This window comes from Balaenoptera ricei, chromosome 20, assembly GCF_028023285.1.
Source record: "Balaenoptera ricei isolate mBalRic1 chromosome 20, mBalRic1.hap2, whole genome shotgun sequence".
NCBI classification, from domain to species: domain Eukaryota; kingdom Metazoa; phylum Chordata; class Mammalia; order Artiodactyla; family Balaenopteridae; genus Balaenoptera; species Balaenoptera ricei.
In genome coordinates this window covers 18535779-18563463 of record NC_082658.1, presented here as the reverse complement: position 1 = coordinate 18563463, position 27685 = coordinate 18535779, and the positions used below count along the sequence as shown (strand labels likewise).

At 44.4% G+C, this 27685-nt stretch overlaps 1 protein-coding gene across 2 annotated transcripts in view; it reads right to left on the bottom strand.

The window, feature by feature from the left end:
* Window positions 1-27685, bottom strand: part of LOC132354513 (large ribosomal subunit protein eL19) — a 410792-nt gene that overhangs the window by 101823 nt on the left and 281284 nt on the right. The window lies entirely within an intron of this gene.

The following is a 27685-nucleotide window of genomic DNA, read 5'->3' as shown; positions in this document are numbered from 1 at the left end:
CTGGCCTGGTCTGCTGTCAGTGCCAGTAAGTACCTCCAAAGGCAGGACCTGCCTGATTAATATTTTTCCTCCTCTGAGCTGGAATTTTATAGCCATTAAAGAGAAACAAGGTGGAGAGAGGGCTTCTTGAAACATACCCAGCAGGGAACTTCAATTGGATTCTGTTGAAAAGCAAAGCCTCCAGAAGGATTGGGACAGAGGAAGCTGGTGTGGGAGAGAGGGACTTTATGCGTAAGACCTTGACCTGGAAAGTTGCTTGCATCTCCCCAGCTCTGCCGGAAGTTCTTGGGGCAGAGAGTTTAGGCTTCCAAACTTAATCTGGTTTTAAGGGAGTTCTGTCCCAGGGATGAGTTGGGGTTGCTTCTGAAGAGCATTTCAAGTGAAAACCTATAGTTCACCCTCATTCAAAGTGAAAAACATCATCAGCAAATAAATATTAAATCACAGTCTCCACTTAGTCACATCGTTTTATGCATGTCACCGGGATGCTGCCGAAGAAAGAAGTTAGTTTAAACACAAGGCCTCCTGAGGTGGGGGTAGGGAGTCTGCAAATAACCAGGCACATCCAAACACTGGGCTGAAGGTTTTCCAGATGTTTCATGGTTTATCCTTGGTGAGGATGGTAACAGTCAAAGTGGGAAACATGCTGGACCTCAGCTATCTACATGTATTCTTCATAAACCAGGCAAGGAATAGCTATGGTTTTGAGAAATCGTATCAGAATTTGAGAAAGTAAAAAGATAATGCAGCAAAGAGAATAGGGTTCTTTTCAAGCTTCTGAAGGACAGAAAGGTCTGAAACAGAACTCTCTTAATGGGAAAATTACAGCCAGGCACTGAAATACTCTGGGCTCCCAGCACTGCTGGCTGGCAGGAGGGTGATTTTTGCCCTTGCCTGACCAGCAGAGCATCTATGACCTTTGTGTGTCTAAAATGGCCAGTGGGGCAGTCCCCATTGTGGCCAAATGCAGTGCACAGCACCATGGATACCACTCCCAAACTCCAGCGCACTTCTTCCCAATGGGAGCTCTTCCGATTGTTCTGATTCCTGGAGGGGAAGCACACAAGAGTGAAGAAACGGGCGGTGATGTCCTGAGGTCTCTGCCGGTAACACTGCAGGTAGAGAGAGAAAGCATGAGATAGCTCGGGCCAGTCAGAGCAAGCCTAGCTGGCGCCTGGGATGACAGTGGTGGAGGGCAGTGGAGCTGTTTGGCAGCAGGTAGCCTCGTTTGTTAACAGCAAAAAAGAACTAAAGATGTGTCCCTCAGAGAGGTCCCTGGACGTTAAGAGTCCCTCAAGCCAAAACGAAGTGCTCCCAAGAAACAACCAGCAACTCGCAGAGTTAACACTGGTTCCCAGATATCCTTAGCTCTCTCACAAGATCAAGCATCTCTTAGACCCAGGAGTTTTACTCCAAGGTTTAGAGCGGGTTCTTTGGGTAACTATAGAGAGTGACTCACCTGCACGGTGAGTGACCAGAAGGAGACAGGGGTTTCATGGTCAACCAGCAAAGTGGAACTTCTGTGCTGTGCCGTGCACAATCAACCGCAGAGAGCTTGCAAACTTCCGGTCCCCTCCACCCCACAGGCAGATACAATTACCAAGGAGAGCAGGTGGTCAGCAGGTCCTTCCTTCCCTACCTGGTGCCTTTGGGCATCCTCACAGTGATCCCACTGGAGGGGGGTGGATGGGTCCATGAAAGCTCATCACTGTGACAGGAAGCTTCAACCCCTTGAAACAGCTGTCTGTGTTGTACCCAGAAATCAGAAGCTCTCAGGGAGGCTCTGTTTTACACCAGAACTCTTAAGAGAGCCAACAAGAAAATGAGAAGAAGAAGAAGAATGCAGAGGCCAAGTGTGAGAGGAGACCCCTGGATCAGGCTGTGAGCACAGTTTAGTTTCCCTTTAATCAGCTGCCCCTAGATTTGTGGATTTGTCCAGTCAGGTCCCTGGGGTTTCTGATTCTATAACATGAGTGCATATAAGCCCAGCCACCAACCCCAGTACCCAGAAGTGCCCCAGGAAGAGCAGATGGGGTTTTCAAGCTTGGCTAACCGGCCGTCTCCCTTCCGCCATAATCAGGTATCAGCACCCACTCACCCCAGCTGGCCTCTGACTCTGGAAACTGCCTCTTCAGGTCTTCAGGTCTCAGCCTGGAGCCTGAGGTTGAAAATGTCCTTTTGTCACTGTTAGAGGTTCTCCATGGGCCTATGGAAACAATCTTTAAAATTTGTGTGTTTTGCCAGGGCTTGCCTGTGTCGTGTATTCTTGTATGTATATATTTAGGTATCTATCTATATTTATAGATAGATAGATAAATTATTGCTAAAAACATTGGATGAGGCTTGTAGCTGTGCTCAGCCTGTAGCTTGTTGTGTTATATTAAGACAGTGGCAAAAGCTGCCAGCCAACCACACTGTGTGAAAAGAAGAGTGTTCACCACCAGAGCCGATCACTTATTTCGTTGTGGGCAGAGCTAAGACCCTCTTCTCTGGGTGCAGGAACAGATAAGAGATTTGCATGAAACACTGATCAGGGGCCACACCCAGACTCCCTACTCCAGGTGGAGTCACAAATAAAATCAGCCTCTCTCTCTCACCATCTCCACCCTACCCCACCCCCAACGAAAAGCCACCTGAACTTACAGCACAATTCGAAGGATCTGGGATCTGAGGGCACACTAGCTGTTCTAAATGCAATGTATTCACATATTTAGCGTGAAAATTCCTTGCACGGATTTCAGTGTTAATAAAAGGCAACGTTCATTTACGACTTCTGCCATGTGCAAAATTAAATGCAAAGGATTTTGAGTGACATTCTACAAATCCTCGCACAGACTTTAGTCCTGATGACTGCCAGCTTCTCTAAGGACCTGAGCTAAGGAGCAGAGGAACAGCCTCCAGCAGTCTGCCCACCAGGGGTGCTCTTCCCAAACTCCTGTCCCACCTCAAGAGAAACAGCCTGGAAAGAGACTCCAGCTATTTATTCGTGGTTTGTAAGTCCCCGGAAGTAAACCTCATGGGTTTCTAATCTGCTATCTAGAGATACAGAATAAATGTGCTAAGTTGACACTGCCACATTTCTGGAGGCTTTACATTTGAACCACTTTAGTAGCCTCGTCGTTTTTATTACTTTGCATGTTTTGCTCACAAAACATGGTTAAGCAAACCAAAACAAAAAGAGGAAAAATTTGAACTTCTTATAGCCAAAATCAGCTATGCCAAATTTCAGGCTCCAAAAAAGCCAATTTATAAATAAACATGCTGTGTTTGCCAAATAAAGAGGAATGTGTTGGAGAAGGCCATGTGGATTGGTGAGAAAGCCCCCCAGCTGCTTCGCAGGGCGTCAGGAGGCGGAGCTGCAGCCCCAGCCCTGCCCCTGAGGAGCTGTGTGTTGTCAGCCAAGTCACCCAACTTCTCTGGGCCTCTGCGAAATCAGAGTGTGGAAGGACTAAATGATCTAAGGAGGGGATGTTTTCCTCTCCTTAGCAAATACGCTCATCTGTTTCTGTTTTGTTTTGTTTTTTTCCAGTTCACAAGCAGCTCAGATGGAAGCATCCCTTTTGCTTCCATTATCTTGGTGAAGTGACCAACTTCGTTTGCCCGGGACTTCCCTGGCTCTAACACTGAGAGCACTGTGTCCCAGGAAACCCCCCAGTTGAGAGCCCACTGGGAAAATTGGTTAGTTTATCCTTGGAGTCTATCCCGACCCCATTGGCTGAAGAGATGTTAACAAGCTCTAGTACTTGTAGAGCATCAGAGTCTTGGACTTACCTATTCAAAGTGTGGTCCACACAGGCATCCCCTGGGGGTCAGCTGGAAATTCAGAACTCAGGCCCACCCACCCCAGACCTACTGAGTCAGAATCTGCATTTGAGCAGCTCCCCAGGTGACTGAGGTGAAATGCATGAACGTTTGAGAAGCATTTCTAGGAAACAATTTTACTGACATGATCACAGCCTGTCGAGGGGGGGGGGGCATTATTCCCCCATTTCTCAGATGAGGAAACTGAGGCTCAGACAGGTGGTTTACTTGTTTATTTATTCATTTGATCAATACTCATTAAGCACCTACTGTGTGCCAGGCATCATTAAGTGACTTGCCCAAGGTCACACAGCTAGTGAGTAGCTGAGACAGTCCCCAAACCCAGGACTTTGGATTCCCATCCGGGGTTGTTCCCCGGGTACCGCGGGGTGATGCCAGAACCACGTGGCCACAGTGTAACAGGGAAGCTGATTGTAGATTAAACAGAGCCCTTCCAGGCCAGTAGAGAGTCTCAAGAAGATGTAGAACAACGACGTCAGATACATACTCTAGGGACTTTCTTGGCGGCCAAGGGGTTAAGACTTGGCGCTTCCAAAGCAGTGGACACGGGTTCGATCCCTGGTTGGGGAACTAAGATCCTGCGTGCCATGTGGCACAGTACGTACTTTTGGGTCCTGAAACTGTGAGCTTATCATCTATTTATTTACACAGCCCAAGAGCTTAAAAATATCCTCATTTTTACTGCTTCCTTCTCACCCGGATCCCCCACTCCAGTGACCCTCCGACGTGAAAATTTGGAAACACTCTCCGTAAGGCTTTACAGAACACCAAGGCACGCCTCAGAGCTTATTTTCTTGAATGGACGACAATTGATTACTTCATTTTTCCCGTGGGGCTGGAGAGAAGGGAGATGGGGAGGGGAGGGAGAATACTTACTTGAACTGCTAACACCAAAGAGAAATTTTTCAGGGGACGATTTTTCTGATGTTCATAAAACATTTTTACATTTGGTCCCTAGAGATAGCTAAATCATACCCACAGTTTTCCACAAAGCTAAAAGCATGAAAAAAGAAACATCTAAATATAAGCCAATAAAATCTCATCATACACTCCCAGGCTTGGGTGAGAACCTTCCCTTCCAGCTTCAGTGTTTCCTCTTCAAATTTTTCTATTCAGGAACTGACTGTCACCACCAGGGGATCAGATGGAGTAGCCAAAATGTATGTCGCATTGTGTCTAGCTGAGAAAGTCTGAAAAGCCTCAAAAAATAACAGATCCCATCTCTCCTCCACTGATCCGCCTTACATTCCCCTCAGTTTAGACCCCGTTTTTTTTTTTTTAATTAATTTCTTTATTTATTTTTGGCTGTGTTGGGTCTTCGTTTCTGTGCGAGGGCTTTCTCCAGTTGCGGAGAGCGGGGGCCACTCTTCATCGCGGTGCGCGGGCCTCTCATTGTCGCGGAGCACAGGCTCCAGACGCGCAGGCTCAGTAGTTGTGGCTCATGGGCTTAGTTGCTCCGCGGCATGTGGGATCCTCCCGGACCAGGGCTCGAACCCGTGTCCCCTGCATTGGCAGGCGGATTCCCAACCACTGTGCCACCAGGGAAGCCCCCTAGACCCCGTTTTGAATACACAGTTTTGCTGCTCTCAACAAACTTGGACGCAGTGGGTCCAGTGCCTAATGGTGATCGTTTTGCCTTTACTCCCCCTCCCAAGGAACAGTAAGTAATTCCAAGAGCCCCCCTCAAGGTCAAAAGGGCAGCCTGCTCCAGGGCCCACAGTCTCCAGTGGCCAGAGCTGCAGACACCCCTCTCTGTTCCTTGGGTTTTGTTGGGTTGCACCCCACAGGCCTACAAGGCCTGTGCTTGCCCAGATTCAAGACCAAAGAAAGAGCCCAGAGTCAGCAACAGAGATATCAATAGTTTAATGGATGGGGGAGCTTACACGTCTGAAGCAAGGTCCTGGAGCGACACCCCACCATGTGCGGCAGACGACGGGCAGGCCATGGTGGCAATCTTTGCTCCCAGGGGGAAGGGGAGATTGCCAGTTACAGGGAAATTGACATCAGGTGGGCTCATTAGTCACCAGGGAAACCAGTAGAAGGGCATGCCCCTCACTACCCCTTTGACTAGAACAATCACTAGCTGGGGCCTGGGCCAAGTACCTAGGAAGGTCAGTCATGCGTGTAAGATAATAGGCGAAGCATAGGCACTGGTCGGGCTGGGGATGTACAGAGAGCAAGAGAACAGCCATCTTAAGTGGCCCGACCATACAGGACCCTTCTCCCCCAAGGCCTCTGTGCTCACAACTCTGGGCATTAGCAATGCTTACTTACAAAGGCCCTGATCTACTTATTTTTGTCCTCTGACATGATGATGATGGGGGGGATGGCCTTTTGCTAAGCGCTGACTGTGTTCCAGGCACTGTTTTATGAGAGTTATTTGTATTATCACCTATGGGGCAGATGCTACTGTTATCTCTACTTTACAGAGGAGGCCACTGAGGCTCAGAGCGAGGGGGAATTTGCTCAAGGTCACCAGCAAGGTCACTCAGGCAAGGTAACTAGAAGTCAGATGGACTTTGGCCCTCAGCTTTGGTTCCTGAGGCCAAAGTGTGCCCACTCTCCTACCCTCAACACCTTGACCCGTCTTCTGTCAAAGGCACTTTGGACCCTGTCCTCCATGGAAGACTCACTTCCCAGCCAGGAAGTGAAATTGGGTGGGAAGAGGCATCACTGACCTAGTTTCAAGCGGAAGTTTTAAATCTCTGAGGCCCCACAGAGGAGGTGACCTCCAGTTCACTAGGCTTTAGCCCTGTAGGAATGAACCTTCTTGGGGGTGCTCCTCCCATCCTTTGGGCCACACATCTTAGAGACTCTTACCGGATGTTTTCTCATCTGTAAGAGCCCAGTTTATGAGAATGGCTCTCTTGGGACTTCCCTGGTGGTCAGTGGGTAAGACTCCACGCTCCCAATGCAGAGGGTCCGAGTTTGATCCCTGGTCGGGAAACTAGATCCCGCATGCATGCTGCAACTAAGAGTCCACATGCTGTGACTAAGAAGCCCGCATGTCACAACTGAAAAAAAAAAGATCCCGCATGCCGCAATGAAGATCCAGCGTGCCGCAACTAAGACCCGGCACAGCCTAAATAAATAAATTAATTAATTAATTTTAAAAAAAAGAATCGGTCTCTTGTCCAGTCCCCCAATCCCTTAGTTTTACAGATGGAAAACTGAAGCCCCAGGAAAGCCAAGAACCACGCCCAAGACCACACAGGAAGTGAGAGGGCCGCCCCTGCTGGTTCTCCAGCATGTGTGGTGGGTAAGTGCATGGGCTCTGATGCCACCAGGCCTGAGTTGAATCCTGGTGATGCCACATACCACCTCTGTGACCTTACAAAATTACTCAGTGTCCCTATGTACTTTCCACTTCAGTTAAATGGAAGTGATGAAAGGAATAGCACCTGCCTCCTCAAGCTTCATGAGGATTAAATACTCCAGTGTTTAGCCAAGCATAGCACTAAGTGCTCCAGAAGTCTTGGCTTCTTTTTTACTTGTTAGTTACTGAATGCAACGCCACCTATTATCCAGGGCAGTGAATGGCTTTTCTGGTGCTTCCTGCTGTCTTTATGTTTGAGCATCACATCTACCAGAAGGAGCCACTCTGCTGAATGACCTGCTCAGAAAGCATCCCTCTCAGAATGCCTCCCACTTTCCCCGGGATGGGGACAGACACCGACAGACATCCCTGCTACGGGGTGGTTCTCGGTACTCTGAAGGAAACAGAAAGGCACTGAAACTCTTCATTCTTATCTTTCTTTTTCTTTCTTTTTTTTTTTTAACATCTTTATTGGAGTATAATTGCTTTACAATGTGTTAGTTTCTGTTGTATAACAAAGTGAATCAGCTATACGTATACCTATATCCCCATATCCCCTCCCTCTTGCATCTCCCTCCTACCCTCCTTATCCCACCCCTCTAGGTGGTCACAAAGCACTGAGCTGATCTCCCTGTGCTATGCAGCTGCTTCCCACTAGCTATTTTACACTTGGTAGTGTATATATGTCAGTGCTACTCTCTCACTTCGTCCCAGCTTCCCCTTCCCCCTCCCCGTCTCCTCAAGTCCATTCTCTACATCTGCGTCTTTATTCCTGTCCTGCCCCTAGGTTCATCAGAACCATTTTTTTTTTTTAGATTCCATATATATGTGTTAGCATATGGTATTTGTTTTTCTCTTTCTGACTTACTTCACTCTGTTTGACAGACTCTAGGTCCATCCACCTCACTACAAATAACTCAATTTTGTTTCTTTTTATGGCTGAGTAATATTCCATTGTATATATGTGCCACATCTTCTTTATCCATTCATCTGTCGATGGACACTTAGGTTGCTTCCATGTCCTGGCTATTGTAAATAGTGCTGCTATGAACATTGTGGTATATGTTGCTTTTTGAATTATGGTTTTCTCAGGATATATGCCCAGGAGTGGCATTGCTGGGTCATATGGTAGTTCTATTTTTAGTTTCTTAAGGAACCTCCATACTATTCTCCACAGTGGCTGTATCAATTTACATTCCCACCAAGAGTGCAAGAGGGTTCCCTTTTCTCCACACCCTCTCCAGCAATTATTTTTTGTAGATTTTTTGATGATGGACATTCTGGCCAGTGTGAGGTGATACCTCATTGTGGTTTTGACTTGCATTTCTCTAATAATTAGTGATGTTGAGCATCCTTTCATGTGTTTGTTGGCAATCTGTATATCTTCTTTGGAGAAATGTCTATTTAGGTCTTCTGCCCATTTTTGGATTAGGTTGTTTGTTTTTCTGATATTGAGCTGCATGAGCTGCTTGTATATTTTGGAGATTAATCCTTTGTCAGTTGCTTCGTTTGCAAATATTTTCTCCCATTCTGAAGGCTGCCTTTTCGTCTTGTTTATGGTTTCCTTTGCTGTGCAAAAGCTTTTAAGTTTCATTAGGTCCTATTTGTTTATTTTTGTTTTTGTTTCCATTTCTCTAGGAGGTGGGTCAAAAAGGATCTTGCTGTGATTTATGTCATAAAGTGTCCTGCCTATGTTTTCCTCTAAGAGTTTTATAGTGTCTTGCCTTACACTTAGGTCTTTAATCCATTTTGAGTTTATTTTTGTGTATGGTGTTAGGGAGTGTTCTAATTTCATTCTTTTACATGTAGCTGTCCACTTTTCCCAGCACCACTTATTGAAGAGGCTGTCTTTTCTCCATTGTATATTCTTGCCTCCTTTATCAAAGATAAGGTGACCATATATGCGTGGGTTTATCTCTGGGCTTTCTATCCTGTTCCATTGAGCTATGTTTCTGTTTTTGTGCCAGTACCATACTGTCTTGATTACTGTAGCATTGTAGTATAGTCTGAAGTCAGGGAGCCTGATTCCTCCAGCTCCATTTTTCTTTCTCAAGATTGCTTTGGCTATTGGGGGTCTTTTGTGTTTCCATACAAATTGTGAAATTTTTTGTTCTAGTTCTGTGAAAAATGCCATTGGTAGTTTGATAAGGATTGCATTGCATTCTTAGCTTTCTATAATTATCTACAAAACACTAGCTCATTTTTATGTCCTTTAAGGGAAAAAAAGAAATATGAGAAAGGGATATTGCAGAAATCAAACCCTGGAAACTTCCCTCAGCGATTAATTCTGAAGGAAGGTCTCAGTACTCAAGGCTGACTTTTTAAGTAGACCAGATGAGGCACTGGGCTGACTTTTCCATTTCCTTTTTTTTTTTTTAATTTTTCTATTTCCTTTTAAACGTAAATTAGATTAATTGTTGCAATTCCTTTTTAAAAACAGATTAATAGAGCACCTACAATGAGTACTAACAGGTACTTTGCATATTTGTAGAAAAGATACATGTAGAACAAGACGCATGGCTCTTATCTGGAAACTCTTCTTTTCCTCACCTGAGAAATCCCTCTCAGGGATATTTTGATGGAAAGGAAAAAGATGAAAAGCCTTTCACGTTATTTCAAAGCCTTGTCACACGAGGCCAAGACAAGCCCAGATGTGGCTCTCCTGCAGGCTTGGGCGTGCGGATGGGCTAACAGGCCTGAGGAAGGGCGGGATGAATCCCCATGCCTGGCTGAAGAGGAAGCCTTTAATCTCTAGGCCCAGGAAACAACCAGAAAACCCAAATTTCTCATTTCTCCCCTTGCTTGCTTCCTCTCCTTCACGAGGGGAGACTTGTTACGTTCCCAGCAACCCCAGAAGCAGGACAACGGGTCATTGGACACGGAAGCATTTCCCACTCACACAGGCCCCAGGGCTGGGTCTGCCAGTTTCTGGTTATTTGGGGGGAAAAAGGCACAAATTAACTCTCAGTCCTCAGCACCCAAATATATGACTCATAGGCAGCCTGCTGCATAAAGAAAGGACACAAAGTGAGGAAATGCAGAGCAAAGTGTCAGAGACGTTTCTGGAACAAACTCCTTCCTGCCCAGGTCTTCCTAATCCAGATTTTCAATTTCTGGGGGAAAATCGCTTTCTACAGTGGAAACCCCCTAGCAGAGTGGGAGGCATGGAAGGGTTCATGGCCCCGGGCGGGTCAGAATCAAGTACCAAAGGGCTACAAAGGAATATCCCCTTTTCTGTGTTTATGAAGATTTACTGAAAAGTCCCTTGAGGAAGTCATTCTGCTTCTCAGAGCTCAGAGAAGCAGAAAAGCTCCCATGGGCCTTCTATAAGTTTTCTCCCAGTTCTTCTACTTGGAGGTGATGGTTGAAGATATATCCAACACAGTGATTTCTGTTAGTTCCATGAGTTCCTTCTTTTCAGGCTGTAGATTTGACAAACAGCAATTACAAGAACCTAAATGGGTACAGCTCTCACAGCACTTGTATTTCCCTATGCTCTAATAAAACAAAGCTCCTCACCAGTTTGACATACAAGGGGCTCCCTCTCCCGCCTCCACTGTCACTCGTAATGAAAGGATCACTCCTTTAGGGCTTTACAGCTTTCAGAACACTTTCACTTGTTCAAGTCTTATGCCACGGGGGCGTCGGGACCTCCTGATTCTATTCCTCCCCCCAGCCCAATGCCAAACAAGATGCCGAGTTCAGTACTAGAATAACCATACTTTATATTGATAGATCTTCTTAGTTTTCAAAACACTTTCTCAATATGGTATCTCATCTGAGCATACTAGTTCTCCTTTGAGATTAACAGGATGGAAACCTACATCTCATGCTAAGGATAAAGGAAACTGAAGCTCAGAGCACTGAATGATTTTCCCAGGCCCCACTGCCTCTGACCAAGAGATCACATCAGAACTTCAACTCCACCCACCACTAATAATATACCAGTGACAGCTAAAGTTTATGGAGCATCTTTCGTAGTCCAAGCAGGACTAAGCATCTCATAGGCATTTCAGCCAGAAAGTGGAAAGGAAGGCAGTGACCTTCACTCACTGCTGGATTCCCAAGGACATCAATCAAAATGCACTTTTTAGGCACCAACCTGGGCCCAGCAAAGCAGGAGCTTTAGAAATACAGGATATAGGGAATTCCCTGGAGGTCCAGTTGTTAGGACTCAGTGCTCTCACTGCCAAGGGCCGGGGTTCAATACCTAGTCAGGGAGCTAAGATCCCACAAGCTGTGTGGTGCAGCCAAAAAAAAAAAAAACAAAAAAACAAACAGAACATAGAAGATAGTCGCCTTTATGGTACTGATGGTAGAGTCAGTGAGACAAGATAAGATCCTTTGAGACAGAAAACAATACAATCTAATCCATATTTATGGCCTAAATTGGTAAGCCGACTAAACTCTCAAAGTTACAGTAGCTCAAAGGAGAACTAAGATGGAAGATTTAGAGCTGCACTATTCAGTCTGGTAGCCAATAGCTACATGCTACTATTGAGCACTTAAAATGTAGCTGGTCCAAACTGAGATGTACTATAAATTCAATCTGCACTCTGGATTTTAAAAATTTAGTACCAAAAAAATTATTGTAAACATATCGCATTAATAATTTTTAGGATTACACATTAACATTATAATGTTTTGTGTATGTTGGGTTAAATAAATTAGTAAAATTAATTTCACTTTTTTAATGTGACTACTAGAAAATTTTAAATTACATATGAGACATGCATTATATTCTCTTTTTTTAATTCAAGTATAGTTGATTTACAACATTCTGTTAGTTTCTGGTGTACAGCAAAGTGATTCAGTTATACATTATATATACATATTCTTTTCCATTATAGGTTATTACAGATATTGAATATAATGCTGTACAGTAGGGCCCTGTTTATCTATTTTATATATAGTAGTTTGTATCTGCTAATCCCAAACTCCAAATTTATCCCTCCCATAAGTTTGTTCTCTAGTCTGTGAGTCTGTTTCTGTTCTGTAACATTGTGTCATATTTTAGATTCCATATATAAGAGTTATCGTATGATATTTGTCTTTCTCTCTGACTTACTTCACTTAGTATGATCATCTCTAGGTCTATCCATGTTACTGCAAACGGCATTATTTTATTCTTTTTATGGCTGAGTGGTATTCCATTCTGTGTGTATATATATACACACACACACACACACACACAATGGAATATATATATATATACCACATCTTTATCCATTCATCTAAATGTCGATGGACATTTAGGTTCCGTGTCTTGGCTATTGTAAACAGTGCTGCTATGAACATTGAGGTGCCTGTATCTTTTTTTAAATTAATTTATTTATCTTTTATTTATTTATTTTTGGCTGCGTTGGGTCTTCGTTGCTGTGCGTGGGCTTTCTCTAGTTGTGGCGAGCAGGGGCTACTCTTCATTGTGGTGCGTGTGCTTCTCATTGAGGTGGCTTCTCTTGTTGTGGAGCACGGGCTCTAGGCACTTGGGCTTCAGTAGTTGTGACACATGGGCTCAGTAGTTGTGGCTCGCAGGCTCTAGCGCAGGCTCAATAGTTGTGGCACACGGGCTTAGTTGCTCCGCGGCATGTGGGATCTTCCCAGACCAGGGATCAAACCCGTGTCCCCTACATTGGCAGGTGGATTCTTTTTTGTTTGTTTGTTTTTGTTTTTGTTTTGTTTTGTTTTTGTTTTTTGGCAGGTGGATTCTTAACCACTGCACCACCACGGAAGTCCCACCTGTATCTTTTTGAATTAGAGTTTTCTCTGGATATATGCCCAGGTCCCATTTGTTTATTTTTGCTTTTATTTCTATTGCCTTGGAAGACTGACCTAAGAAAACATTGCTACAATTTATGTCAGAGAGTGTTTTGCCTATGTTCTCTTCCAGGAGTTTTATGGTATTCTGTCTATATTTAAGTCTTTAAGCCATTTTGAGTTTATTTTTGTGTATGGTGTGAGGGAGTGTTTTAACTTCATTGGTTTACATGAGGTTGTCCAGATTTCCCAACACCACTTGCCGAAGAGACTGTCTTTTCTCCATTGTATTGAATATATTCTTGCCTCCTTTGTTGAAAGTTAATTGACTGTAGGTGTGTGGGTTTACTTCCAAGCTCTCTCTTCTGATCCATATGTCTGTTTTTATGCCAATACCACACTGATTTGATTACTGTAGCTTTGTAGTATTGTCTAAAGTCTGGGAGTGTTATGCCTCCAGCTTTGGTTTTTTTTCCTCAGGATTGCTTTGGCAATTCTAGTTCTTTTTTGGTTCCATATACATTTTAGGATTATTTTTTCTAGTTCTGTTGAAAATGTCATGGGTAATTTGATAGGGATCACATTAAATCTGTAGATTGCTTTGGGTAGTATGGCCATTTGAATGATATTAATTCTTCCAATCCAAGAGCATGGTATATCTTTCCACTTCTTTAAATCATCTTCAATTTCATTTATCAATTTTTTTTTTTTTAAATAAATTTATTTATTTATTTATTTATTTATTTTTGTCTGTGTTGGGTCTTCGTTTCTGTGCGAGGGCTTTCTCCAGTTGCGGCGAGCAGGGGCCACTCTTCATTGCGGTGCGCGGGCCTCTCACTGTCGCGGCCTCTCCCGTTGCGGAGCACAGGCTCCAGACGCGCAGGCTCAGTAGTTGTGGCTCACGGGCCCAGCCGCTCTGCGGCATATGGGATCTTCCCAGACCAGACCAGGGCTCGAACCCGTGTCCCCTGCATTGGCAGGCAGATTCTCAACCACTGCGCCACCAGGGAAGCCCTATCAATGTTTTATAGTTCTCAGCATATAAGTCTTTCACCTCCTTAGTCAGGCTTATTCCTAAGTATTTTATTCTTTTTGATGCGATTTAAAAAAAGGATTGTTTTTATACTTTCCATTTCTGATATTTCATTGTTAGTGTAAAGAAATGCAACAGATTTCTGTATGCTAATCTTGTATTCTGCTACCTTACTGAATTCGTTTATCAGTTCTACTAGTTTTTCTGTGGAGCTTCACATTATATTCTATGGGACAGTGCTGGTTTCAAATAATGATTAGTCATCATGTTTTAGATGCCTAACTAAATGCTAAGCACTTTATGTGCATTCCTTATTTAATCTTTTCATCATCTCCACAATTTCATTGTTATTCTATTGAATATTTTACAGATGAGGAAGCCATGGCTTAAAGGAGTTAAGTATATAACTATGAAAAAGGGTAAGTTAAAACTAAATGTGGGACTTCCCTGGTGGTCCAGTGGCTAAGACTCTGTGCTCCCAATGCAGGGGGCCCAACTTCGATCCCTGGTCAATAAATTAGATCCCGCATGCCACAACTGCTGCAACTAAAGATCCCACATGCCGCAACGAAGATCCTGCATGCCGCAACTAAGACCCGGCGCAGCCAAATAAATAAATAAAATAAATAAATATTAAAAACAACAAAACAAAACAAAAAAACTAAATGTATTTCAATGGAAAGTGTCCACAATAAATTGTGTTTGTTTTTTTTTAAACAGTGATCAACCATTATCAGAAAAATAAAATATGCTTATATCATTTATTTTATTTTATTTTATTTTTTTTTAATTTTTATTTATTATTTATTTATTATGTTTATTTTTGGCTGTGTTGGGTCTTCGTTTCTGTGTGAGGGCTTTCTCCAGTTGCGGCGAGTGGGGGCCACTCTTCATCGCGGTGCGCGGGCCTGTCACTATCGCGGCCTCTCTTGTTGCGGAGCAGAGGCTCCAGACGCTCAGGCTCAGTAGTTGTGGCTCACGGGCCCAGTTGCTCCGCGGCATGTGGGATCTTCCCAGACCGGGGCTCGAACCCGTGTCCCCTGCATTGGCAGGCAGATTCTCAACCACTGCGCCACCAGGGAAGCCCTATCATTTATTTTAAATAAGACATTAAGTGACTTGCCCATGGCCATCTAATTGCAGGGCCAGGACTTGAATCCTGGGCCTGGGATGACTCCAAGTTCATGCTCTTATCCCCATGACAACCCACAGAGGTCAAAAGGCTTTGGAGGGCATAGTAGCTAAACTCCCACCCATGACAGGTCTTCTCTCTGTAATATTCCTGGAAAGCATCTCACTAGCGCCTGCTTGAATACCTATAGTAATGGGGAGTTCATTGCCTTGCTAGGCAGCATGCCCCATTGCTGGCTACATGGTTATTAAGATTTTCCTCCATTAAATGAGGAGGAATCTGTTCATCCTAAGTTCTGTCCTTGAGTTTGGGATCCTCTTAGTGGAGGTGGCCTCCTTGAGCTAGGCTGAAAGGATGGGCTGGTTTGCACTGGTCTCTAAGGAGAGAGCTCAGGAAAAGGTCCAGCAGGTTACCCACTGCTTCACAGGGAAGGGAGCCCAAATCTGGCTACACCCCTCCTCCCACCTCCAAGGCCCAGCGCTTCCTGCAGACTGACCCAGGTAAAACTTGCCTGCTTGGTGTGCACCGCCTCCCTGATGTGGGACCACAGCTGCAGCCAACACCTGACTTTCTATTCACGGTAAAGCCTCCATCCGCTGAAAGGATAATCATCTGCCTGCTGCTCCGACAGGTTCTCATCGGGTGAGGGTTGAACGCTGGGTCTTTAGAAAAGACACACGAAACGGCAAGCTCCTGGCCCGGCTTTGGCAGCTTCCCTCAGCTACTCTAAAGGGAAGAAAAGAAATTGCTGGGATAGAGGTTGGGGGTGGGACTAGGCATAGAGAGGGAAGAAGAAGAAGAATTTGGGATGCTAATGAATTCCTTGTGATCTCACTTTTCTTCTTCCAGCACAGGTCCCTCTGCAAAAATTGATGGGGCTGCCTTGCCAGCCAGAGCCTGAAAATGTGCCCAGGTAGACAGAACCCCAAGTCCCAGGACAGCCTGTGAAATGCTGGCTGCCTACAAACATATAAAAGGGCAGGACAGAAAACAAGAGGGATCTGCAACTGACAGCCCCTCCTTGGCATTGTACTTCAGGGCTCTGCTTTCCCTGTCTGACCCCTCCCAGGGACAGCAGAGCTGTGAACCCAGGAACACTGATAGCCAAGAGAAGTGGCATCACCAAACCCTACCACTGCCTCTTGCCTCCTCTCACTGCCACTTTCAACATCAAAAAATAATAAACTGGGACTTCCCTGGTGGCACAGTGGTTAAGAATCCGCCTGCCAATGCAGGGGACATGGGTTCGAGCCCTGGTCTGGGAAGATCCCACATGCCACGGAGCAACTAAGCCCGTGCACCACAACTAATGAGCCTGCGAGCCACAACTACTGAGCCTGTGCTCTGGAGCCTGCAAGCCACAATTACTGAAGCCCATGCGCCTAGAGCCTGTGCTCCGCAACAAGAGAAGCCACTGCAATTAAAAGCCCACGCACCGCAATGAAGAGTAGCCCCCGCTCGCCACAACTACAGAAAGCCCGCACTCAGCAACAAAGACCCAATGCAGCCAAAAATAAATAAATAAATAAATAAAAATTAAAAAAAATAATAATAAACTACTATGTTGTACACCTGAAACTAATATAATATTGTAAATCAACGGTGCTTCAATTTAGAAAAATACATAAAAAATAAAAATAAAAGAAATGCCCTCCAGGAGTTTTAGTAAAGGGTCTGAAGCCTATAATTTGATCCCCAGTTCCATTCCATCTGCCAAAGCTGTGTCAGGCCCCACGGTCACGACAGCAGGCCAGCCTTCTGCCAGCAACCACGCCATGATTACAGGTTGTTCCTAAGAGCTGGTATAACTAGCAGGGTTAGGCTCAAGGAAACTCATAGTAGCATTATTGATTGCCAGTCGTGTTCTAGGCTTTGCCCTAAGTGCTTTATATACTTGCAACAAATTTGTGAGCCAGGAATTATTCTTATTAACATTTTAGGAACGGGGAAACTGGGCTCAGAAGCATTAAATGACAAGATTGCCAGCCAAAAAATAGCAGGAAGGGATTTGAACCCAAATCTGTCCTGCTCTTAAAATCTGTGCTTTACAATTACTGAGCCTGCGCGTCTGGAGCCTGTGCTCCGCAACAAGAGAGGCCGCGATAATGAGAGGCCTGCGCACCACGATGAAGAGTGGCCCCCACTTGCCACAACTAGAGAAAGCCCTCACACAGAAACGAAGACCCAACACAGCCATAAATAAATAAATAAATAAATAAAATTTAAAAAAAAAAAAAAAAAAATCTGTGCTTTAAAAAAACAAAACGTGGCTTCCCTGGTGGCGCAGTGGTTGAGAATCTGCCTGCCAATGCAGGGGACACGGGTTCGAGCCCTGGTCTGGGAAGATCCCACATGCCGCGGAGCAACTAGGCCCGTGAGCCACAACTACTGAGCCTGCGCGTCTGGAGCCTGTGCAACAACAGAGGCCGCGATAGTGAGAGGCCTGTGCACCGCCATGAAGAGTGGCCCCCACTCACCGCAACTAGAGAAAACCCTCGCACAGGAACGAAGACCCAACACAGCATAAATAAATAATAAATTTATTTTAAAAACCAAAACAAATAAAATTTAAAAAACAGAACAAGGGACTTCCCTGGTGGTCCAGTGGTTAAGTCTCTGTGCTTCCACTGCAGGGGGCGTGGGTTCGATTCCTGGTCGGGAAACTAAGATACATGCTGCGCGGCACAAGACCACCACAAACTAGTATCATGAATCGTCACCAAGTTATAGTGACCGTCACCAAGTTATAATGACCGTCAACACCGGGCTTTCCTTGTTGCAGCTCTACGCCCACCCGTTCTCCTTTATTGGGTTACTTTGAAGCAAACCTAAGTTTTGTCATTTCATCTGTGAATAGTTCAGCCTGTGTCTTTAAAGGAGAAGGATGCTCAAAATCTGTGCTCTTGACCTCCTCAAAATAACGACCCTGGGTGAGAGATTACCAAGAAAGTACCCAGAAAACTTGCAAGGTTTCCTTCACTGCCAGAGGGGAATGAAGCATTCCCCAGCTGCCTTCAGCCTTTCCGAATAATGTGGGAAGGGTACAGTCATTATCTACTAAGTCCAGGAATACCCATCTGGCAGCCCAACATCATGGGGACCTGGCCACCTGGCCACGTGGACAACATTCCTGCCTGTTACCCCTGAGTAAAGTTTATCTGCTGGAAAACGTTACCTAACCAGTTCTCTCCAGCTGCACTATCTCAGAACTTGTTACCTTGTTGGCTGTCATGTGCCCATGGAATAACGTTAACATTTACTTGACACACCTACTACGGGTCAGACACTGAGTTAGGGGTTTCTGTATGTGTCAGGAACCAAACGCTTGATTTTTAAAAATTTTTATCTGATTTTTGTTGTTCAAATTTCCATTTGGTTCAGAATTCCAAATTCTAGAATATTATGGGAAGGACTCTATATAATCCCTTCAGGGGCTGAATCCATCAATCAGCAGCATTTCTTAAGAACATGCACACTTGCATAAGTCACCCTGTGAGTCACCCTGGAGCGTACCAAGTATAGAAGACAGTTCCTGCCTTATACTACAGTGGAACACATTTCTCTGTATTCAAGTCTACAAATAGTAATCTCCTTCTCCTGTGCCACAGGGCTTGCAATCCCCATCCTAAGGAGCTTGGAAGTCTAGTAGGATAAGACAAAGTACACAAATAAGTAGATCTATAAACCGGAACACACCAACTGGCACAGCAGATGTAAAAATAACACGTCCTGGGAGTCAAACGGAAATAGCAGTTATGCGTGACTGGGGGGAATCGGGAAAGCTTTGGTGGGGAGGTGTAAACAGATTGTTTCCCAGGTATTGGTGCAGTTTGCTCTACAAGCCACGTGCCCTAGACTCTAGAGGCCACACACTGTGTTCTACTCTCCAGTTCTTCCTCGCCATGACACTGGTGATGGCCCTTACTGAGTGTAGCTGGCTTTGGTCCCATCTGCATTCTTCCATGAGTCCAAGGTGTGCATGACTGCTCTGGGCTGTCTGCCTCTTCCCATCAAACCCTGGTTGCTGCTACTGCTGGCTCTCGGGGTTTGCTTGTTAACCCCAGAAGCCTGGGTGATGCTGCAGCTCTCTGTGTCTCCAGCAGATGAGTTTGCTCATCGAATATTCGGTTTTCTGGGCATCATGAGGATGACAAGGGGGTTGGAGGCACCACTGGAGGAAAGAGTTATACCTTCTAGGGTTGGGCCTGAAAATAGACCCGTCATTAAGGTTTTTACAAGCAGAGGTGATGGGAGAGAGAACTATAAGAAGAAAGACAGAGGCAGGAATAGAGTGTTTTCAGAGAACTCCAACTGGAGGATGGGCTTTTGTGGAGGGCAAGATGGGGAGAACCGTGGAGGTTCATCTGGAGAAGCAACCAGGGGCGTTTTGTGAAAACCCATAAGAACATGCTGAGGACTTACACGGGCAATGAAGAGCTAATAAAGGGACCTGGCAGAACTGTCACTGTACCTTAGGAATGTCAATCAGGCAGAGCAAGTGACATGGATTGGAATGGAGGGATAAAATGAAGGCCAGGAGACCAGCTAGAAGGCCCAGGGTGTACGCTCTTTGCAATTATCTGCTTACTTACCCATGACCCCCACTGGAAAGTGGGCCTCTTGAAATAAGCCTTCTACTTGCCCTAAACATCTTGGGGAATGGGCCTGCACTGCATTAATTTTTTTGTTTCCCTAGTGCCTGACATTAGTAGGTGTTCAATAAATATTAGTGCCTGGCACATAGTAGGTATTCAATAAATATTTGTTAAAAGAAAGAAAAAGATAGGGAGAGAGGGAAGAAGGGAAGGAAGGAAGAAAGAAAAAAAGCCACACCTGTGATAAGCTATGGAGATGGTTTAGGGGTGAGGTAATGAGGCCTTTCTGTAGGGGTGGAGGTAGTAAAAATGGTAAGGTCGGGGAGCCACAGATTTCTCAGAAAGAACATCTGTAGAACTTGGCAAGTGACTGGTTGTGGGAGTAGAGCAAGAGCAAGGAACCTAGGATGATCGGGAGAATGGTAGGACCATTAATAGAAATAAGACAAACGGGAGAAGCAGGTCAGTGGGAAAAGGCAGGACTGTTACCTGAAAACTGTGTTCTCCTCTTGGTGGGTATCGAGCCAAAAGACACAACCAAGCCAAAGAGCAGGAGAAGGAGGGATTTATTACTTGCAGCAAGTAAGGAGAACACCAGGGATCTTTCCCAAAGCAGTATATCCCCAAACAGCAAAATTGGGTAAGAGTTTAAGCTAAGGGTACATGCATATTCATGAAGGGGCTTGGGTAGTAGGCAGAGTCCAAGCTTTAGTTGATGGAAGTCACGAGGGTCAGAAAACACCCACATCTTCATCCCTTAGGTTCCGGCTGATCTGGTGGTTGAGCGTCTCAGGCTAATCTTTACCATCTGGAACAGGACTGGGAGTTGTTACAACTAACTTATCATCTTTGCTATTGTTACTTCTCTTGCCTGATAACAGGCAGTGTTCCTGCATTCTTTGTTCACTTAAGATAATTAAATACTGAGACCTGAAGGGTAAGCTGGGATGAAGTGAGAGAGTGGCATGGACATATATACACTACCAAATGTAAACTAGATAGCTAGTGGGAAGCAGCCACATAGCACAGGGAGAGCAGCTCGGTGCTTTTTGACCGCCTAGAGGGGTGGTATAGGGAGGGTGGGAGGGAGACACAAGAGGGAGGAGATATGGGGATATATGTATATGTACAGCTGACTCACTTTGTTATAAAGCAGAAACTAACACACCATTGTAAAGCAACTATACTCCAATAGAGATGTTAAAAAAAAAATACTGAGACCTGTTCAAGACAAGCATTGTGCAGGCTTAGATCACAAAACGGATTAGGCCAAAAATGGCTTCTCTTATGTCAACAAACCCATGCCTGGTTCTCTTCATCTGGGGAACAACTTATCCCATCTGCTTACAGGATAATTTTCATTTTGGACATTTGGAGTTTCAGGTCCCAGCAAGTCCACCCAAAGTAGTATCCAGTACACATGGAGCGAAAGTTCAGGAAGGAGCTTGGCTCTAAAAGTACAGACTGGCAGGCATCTGCAAAGAGGTTCTAGTGGCAATCGTGGGAGTGGGTGAGATCACCAAGCAGAGAAGAGAGGAAACAAGAGGCCTGAAGGCAGAGTCCTAAGGAATGCCAACATTTATGGGATGAGAACAAGCAACGTTGGAGAGAGAAAAGCGAAATCAGGAAAGTACAGGACCAGGATAGCCGAGGAGGAGGTTTCAAGCAGGGGGAGGCCATCAGCAGAGCCAGATGCTTCTGTGGTCCAGTAGGATGAGGCCTGTAAAAGAGCCCGCTGGATTTGGCAACAGGAGGTCTCGAGAGCCCTCAAAGGGTGCAGTGACTGTGACACGCTGAGAACGGGATCCAGATTGTGCTGGGTAAGAAAGGAGTAGGTGGTGAGAGCCAAGAGGTAGTCAGCTAAACTGCCCTTGAAGGGCTTCGGCAGCTATGGGAAGAAGAAAGGAAGGACAACGGCTTGAGAGGGAGGTAGGATTGGAGGAAGATGGGCTTTTAGAACGGGTGTAATGAGAACAGATTTGCAGGCGGAAGAGAAAGAAGCTGTGAGCTGGAAAAGGAGGGAGACGGGGCATTTGGGGGAGCAGAGCAAGGTCCCAGAGAAAGGGGAAAACCAAGAGAGCATATTTTTTAAAAAGCCTACAAATCAAAGCAACACATAAGTGGTAATAATAAGTCCTTACATTTGAAAAGCAGTGAAATGCAATCTGCAAAGCATTTTAATATGCTTTATCTCATTTAATCCTTGTGACAGGCATATTATTATTATTTCTACTAAAATACAAGGAGGTTAAATGACTCACCCAAGATCACACAGCTAATAAACAAAAGAACTTGGGATCAAAAAGCCAATCAAGAGACTCATTGATTAAAATGCCTGGGAAGGGACTTCCCTGGTGGTTCAGTAAAGACTCCACGCTCTCACTGAAGGGGGCTGGGGTTGGATCCCTGGTCAGGAAACTAGATCCCAGAGGCGGGCCGCAACTAAGGAGCGGGCGAGCCACAACTAAGGACCCTGCCTGCCACAACTAAGACCTGGCACAACCAAATAAATAAATTTTTTAAAATAAATTTATTTACTTTATTTTTTTATTTTTGGCTGCATTGAGTCTTTGTTGCTGCGCGCAGGCTTTCTCTAGTTGCGGGGAGCAGAGGCTACTCTTTGTTGCAGTGCACAGGCTTCTCACTGAGGTGGCTTCTCTTGCTGCTGAGCACGGGCTCTAGGCTCGTGGACTTCAGTAGTTATGGCACGTGGGCTCAGTAGTTGTGGCTCGCGGGCTCTAGAGCGCAGGCTCAGTAGTTGTGGCACGCGGGCTTAGTTGCTCCGCGGCACGTGGAGCAGGGTTCGAACTTGTGTGCGCTGCATTGGCAGGCGGATTCTTCACCACTGCGCCACCAGGGAAGCCCTGTAAATACATATTTTTAAATGCCTGGGAATTCCCTGGCGGCCCAGTGTTTAGGACTCTGCACTTCCACTGCAGGGGGCATGGGTTCAATTCCTGGTTGGGATCAGATCCAGCAAGCCGTGTGGCCAAATAAATAAAATAAAATGTCTGCTGTGCCTGGCACCATGTTAGGTGCCAAAGATCCCAAAGAGAGCAGGAAATAGCTCCCGCCCTCGAGGAGTTCACAACCCAGTAGACTGAGCTCCATGCTACTGACAAATAGGCTCCAAGACATAAATGTGCTCAACGGAGGGCACTAATTCAGACTGAGGAAGGAGGAGGAGGAGGTTTCAATGGAAGCTTTCAAGAGGAAGTGAAGCTGAGCTGAGACTGGAAGGATAAACAGCAAGGAATGAGCTGGCTAAGAAGTGAACGAAAAGAGGAAAGCGTTCCCAGCAAAGTACACTGGTGTGCAAGAGCCCTAGGGCCTTTGGGAAGTGTGAGTTATCCACTCTGAGGGCACACGGGGCGGGTGTGGCAAGGTACAAGAGAGGCGCATGCCAAGATAAGAGTAGGGGAGCTTGCATGCTACGTGGAGGGATTCTAACGTGTCCTGAAGGTGAGTGCACCAGTGAAGGATTTTAAACAAGAAAAGATATCACCAAATTTGCATTCTAGAACCATCACACTGGAGAACCCCTGGAGGCAGTGTGGAGGACGGATTAGAGGAGGATGTTAGGGGAAGCAGGGAGATCAGTTAAGATGCAAATGTAGGGAACTCCCTGGCGATCCAGTGGTCACGACACCAGTGGTTACGACTCGGGGCTTTCACTGTCGTGGGCCGGGTTCAACCCCTGGTCAGGGAACTAAGATCCCGCAAGCCGCGTGGAGTGGCTTGAAAAAGAAAAAAAGATGCAAATGTAGTGGCCTAAGCAAGAAAGGATAAGGGCCAGGCTGGATGTGGCAGTAGCACTGGTAATGGAATAGAAAATGAATATATAATGATATACTATAATATAGAAATTTATATATACATAATTATATATATAAAGAAAAAACTGGCCCTCCTTAGAGAAAGAAGGAGATAAGGATATAAAGAAACAGAATGGTGTAAAATAGGTTCCGGCTGAAACAGAAGCAGGAAGAGAAGCAGATATTAGTGGAGGTGGAGAGCTGAGTGGAAAAATGAGTTGGGACATACTGGGTTGAGAAGCCCCTGAGCCATCCAGGTGGAGGTGCCCAGTAGGTAGCTGGTTATGAGGATCTGGAGCTCCTGGGGAGGCTGACCTGGAGATATATCTTTGTGAATCATCAGCATAAAGTAGTGAACAGAGCCACAGGTGGGGGTGAGTGTTTAGATGAAAAAGAGAAAATGGTCTCTTGCACAGCCTTAAGGAACACTGGCATTTAAGGAGTAGGTAAAGAGAAAAGAGCTGAGAAGGAGGTGAGAAGGAGAAACCAGAGAGACAGGAGAGAAAAAAAGGAGAAAATGATGTCCCAGAAAAAAACTGAGATTGAAGCAGGTCACCTGGGAGAACGCTCCTGAGAGTAAGAAGAGTACCATCTTTGTTCTTTTTCAGGAGGAGTGGGGTATGGCTTCCTCCAAGCTGGTCAGAGGTTTTAGGAAATAGAAGGAAAGTGAGAAAAAGAAAGGCTGAGAAATAGAAGCGAGAGTTGAGCCCATCTCCTCTCCTCTTTGCCGTGTTTTCTTGCTCTTGCTGCGATAATCAGTGCACTCATAGAAAATAAAACTTGTTATTTGATAAAATGTGGAGAATCAGATGCTCAAAATGCTTCTATTATGTGCTTCAAAACCCAACACGCTGAAAACAGAGATCATCCAATGTGCTCACGCTGTCCTTAAAAATGTTCCTTTGATAAACATTAACTGTTCTGTTTACCAGAGATGTTAAGGCGGAAAGTAAACAGGGCAATTTAGAAGTATTTAAAAATTGAAGTTTAAACCATAAGAGAAAACAAGAGGCAAAAATGATCCAAAACTGCATGAACATTGCAGACCTCAGCTGCCCTTGAAATCTTTTTCTCTGCCTAACATTACATAATTAATTCTTCATCAGCCAAAGATATCAGTTTCACATGCTAAAGTTCAATGAGTATGTGTCATACTTAAAGGACAGGGTATTGAAAGGAAAGAATAATATAAAGAGATGTAAGAAAGGTTTGGCACATAAAGGCAATGCACATAAAAGCCTGAGTATTTTCTAAAGAAGCTTTAAGAATATTATTGAAAAATAAGTGATGCAGACTTGCATTTTGGATGATATCATAAATCCAGGCGTCCTAACTAATTCCCCTAATGAAAACGAAAAATTCTGGATGAAATACGAAAAATATTTTCTTCTAAATGCATGAATAAAAATAAGGAATATTCATCCAAAACCAAGTGATGGTAGGAACCCAGAGATAAATGGAGAAATTATCAAACCAGTTGGCTCTCAGTTTTCAAGACCTCAAGGAGCTCCTCGGACAGGAGACAGAGCCCCAGGTCTGCCTAAGGTGGAGATTCTAACTGGATACCTCCTCATACAGGTCAGGCCCTTAAAGGCTATACTTTTACTGGTAGGCTAATCCAGAAATAAATCTAATCCTTCCACCTGGAAGGTCTGCAACCAAAATGGGCTGTCTTGATTCTTGTTACCACAGGAAAGTGAAACAACTTCCTGAAAATGTGTAACCAAAAGCTAGCGCTAAAACAAGTTTGCAGCGCAGATTCATATTAATTGGATGGTCTGAAAAGCCTCTAGCAGAGAATGTAATGTAAAGTGGTCCTAAGTGCTGGAAGAAGCAAATACAAATCCTCTTAGATGAACCCACCTTTATCTCAGGCCCTCCAAAATTCCCACAGATAAAATTTTAAGAAATATTAAATCACAGTCAAAAATCACAAAACCCTTGGGGGCTTCCCTGGTGGCGCAGTGGTTGAGAGTCTGCCTGCCAGTGCAGGGGGCACGGGTTCGAGCCCTGGTCTGGGAAGATCCCACATGCCGCGGAGCAGCTAGGCCGGTGAGCCACAATTGCTGAGCCTGCACGTCTGGAGCGTGTGCTCCGCAACAAGAGAGGCTGCGATAGTGAGAGGCCCACGCACCGCGATGAAGAGTGGCCCCCACTTGCTGCAATTAGAGAAAGCCCTCGCACAGAAACGAAGACCCAACACAGCCATAAAATAACAAATAAATAAATAAAATTTTAAAAATATATATATATATCTGGTGCCCAGTTGAAGATCCTAGGGCAATAGGGAGAACGGGGATAAATTATTAACCCCTAAGAGTGCTGCAAAAAAAAAAAAAAAAAAAATCACAAAACCCATAAAGAAAAAGGTCCTACTGTATAGCACAGGGAACTATATTCCATATCCTGTAATAAACCATAATGGAAAAGAACATGAAAAAGAATATATATATATACACATACACACACACACACACACACACACACACACACACACACATATATATATAACTGAGTCACTTTGCTGTATAGCAGAAATTAACACAACATTGTAAATCAACTATACTGCAGTAAAATTTTTTAAAAATGATTTTTAAAAGCTGCTTAACATCACTAATTATTAGAGAAATGCAAATCAATACTACAATGAGGTATCACCTCACACCAGTTAGAATGGGCATCATCAGAAAATCTACAAACAACAAATGCTGGAGAGGGTGTGGAGAAAAGGGAACCCTCTTGCAATGTTGGTGGGAACGTAAATTGATACAGTCACTATGGAGAACAGTACGGAGGTTCCTTAAAAGACTAAAAATAGAATTACCATACGATCCAGCAATCCCACTACTGGGCATATACCCAGAGAAAACCATAATTCAAAAAGACACATGCACCCCAATGTTCATTGCAGCACTATTTACAATAGCCAGGTCATGGAAGCAACCTAAATGCCCATCGACAGATGAATGGATAAAGAAGATGTGGTACATATATACAATGGAATATTACTCAGCCATAAAAAGGAACGAAATAGGGTCATTTGTTGAGACGTGGATGGATCTAGAGACTGTCATACAGAGTGAAGTAAGTCAGAAAGAGAAAAACAAATATCGTATATTAACGCATGTATGTGGAACCTAGAAAAATGGTACAGATGAACTGGTTTGCAGGGCAGAAGTTGAGACACAGATGTAGAGAACAAACGTATGGACACCAAGGGGGGAAAGTCGCAGGGGCGTGGGGATGGTGGTGTGATGAATTGGGAGATTGGGATTGACATGTATACACTGATGTGTATAAAATTGATGACTAATAAGAACCTGCTGTATAAAAAAATAAATAAAATAAAATTCAAAAATTCAAAAAAAAATCACAAAAACTAATGAGAATATACTGTAGCACAGGGAACTCTACTTAATGCACTGTGGTAACCTAAATGGGAAGAAAATCCAAAAAAGAGGGGATATATGTATATGTATAGCTGATTCATTTTGCTGTACAGTAGAAACTAACACAACATTGCAAAGCAACTACACTCCAATAAAAATTAATTTAAAAAAAGAATTTATACCCAAAATATTTAAAGATCTCTCAAAACTCAATAAGCAATTCAATTTTTTTAAATGGGGGGAAAAAATCACAAAACCCAAGGAAGCTAAGCTCCAGGAGCAAGAGGTGCAGGAATATAGGCAGCAGAATCAGATTTATAAAAACTTTAGATATAGGAATGATCAGAAACACAATATAAAAGAACTATTTTAGAGCTTTTAAGAAATAAAAAAGAAATAATATGAGTAAATAAGAAGAGCTACAAAAATGATCAAGTAGTTTAAAAAAATAAATAAAATTCTGGAACTGAAAAATGTAATAAATAAAATTTAAAACTGAGTGGACTGAATTAATAGCAGATTAGACACACTGAAGAGAGAATTAGTGAACTAGAAAACACCTGAAGAAATGACTCAAGCTATAGCACAGTGAGCCAAAGAAATGAAATATGAAAGAATACTCAGATTCAAGAATCCCAATTAATTTCTTTCCTTTTTTTTAATCTGTCTATCTATTTATTTATTTTTGGCTGCGTTTGGTCTTTGTTGCTGCACACGGGCTTTCTCTAGTTGTGGCGAGTGGGGGCTACTCTTCGTGGCAGTGTGCGGCCTTCTCATTGCAGTGGCTTCTCTTGTTGAGGAGCACGGGCTCTAGGTGCGCCATCTT